The sequence below is a fragment of the Crocodylus porosus genome, unplaced genomic scaffold (genome assembly GCF_001723895.1).
Source record: "Crocodylus porosus isolate Cpor-Errol unplaced genomic scaffold, CroPor_comp1, whole genome shotgun sequence".
NCBI classification, from domain to species: Eukaryota; Metazoa; Chordata; order Crocodylia; family Crocodylidae; genus Crocodylus; species Crocodylus porosus.
In genome coordinates this window covers 7726977-7727656 of record NW_017728911.1, presented here as the reverse complement: position 1 = coordinate 7727656, position 680 = coordinate 7726977, and the positions used below count along the sequence as shown (strand labels likewise).

The window sequence follows — 680 nt, the reverse complement described above, 5'->3', positions numbered from 1 at the left end:
CTTTAAAAAGAAAATGTGGTTACATGAGAACTAAATTATAGTAGTCTCCTATCTGAAGGGTTCATAAGCTGCAGTATGGAGAAAACACACACAGTCTACTAGGAGGGCATCCAGTTTTACAATTGTGCTCCCATAAAAGCTGTAGAGGGGCTAGAGGAAAAATAGAAGAGTTCAATTTGGCACATTCCAGCAAAGTCAATTCCATAGGCAACTGGAATTAGGAATTAAGTAGCTCCCTCACAGATTAATCATATTCTTTTAAAGATCAATAGAGCTCTCTTCTCAAATGTCACTTTTAGAAACCCCTTGTCTGGTCCAGTTTACTCACAAGGGCCTCTTAAAATCATTTCAGGTTGGCTGGAGTTTTGTTTACCTTCAGTCTCATCTATCTGATTTTTCAGTAAGTATTTTCCTACAGATTTGCTTCATTAGGTTTAATGTTTGCTAAAGACAAAGTCATTAATTTTGAAATTTTTTAGAAAATTATTCTGGCGCATATCCATGAGGGGCCAGCAGGAGAGATTATGCTTAGGGGCAACCAACATGGGTTCATTAGTGGCAGGTCCTATCAGACCAACCTGGTAGCCTTCTACGACCAAGTCACAAAATCCTTAGATGCAGGGGTAGCAGTGGACATAGCCTTCCTGGACTTTTGGAAGGCCTTTGACACTGTCTCTCAC

General features: G+C 39.9%; 1 protein-coding gene across 1 annotated transcript in view; it reads right to left on the bottom strand.

Annotated features, from left to right (window-relative positions):
* Positions 1-680, bottom strand: part of ACSBG1 (acyl-CoA synthetase bubblegum family member 1) — a 69770-nt gene that overhangs the window by 2177 nt on the left and 66913 nt on the right. The window lies entirely within an intron of this gene.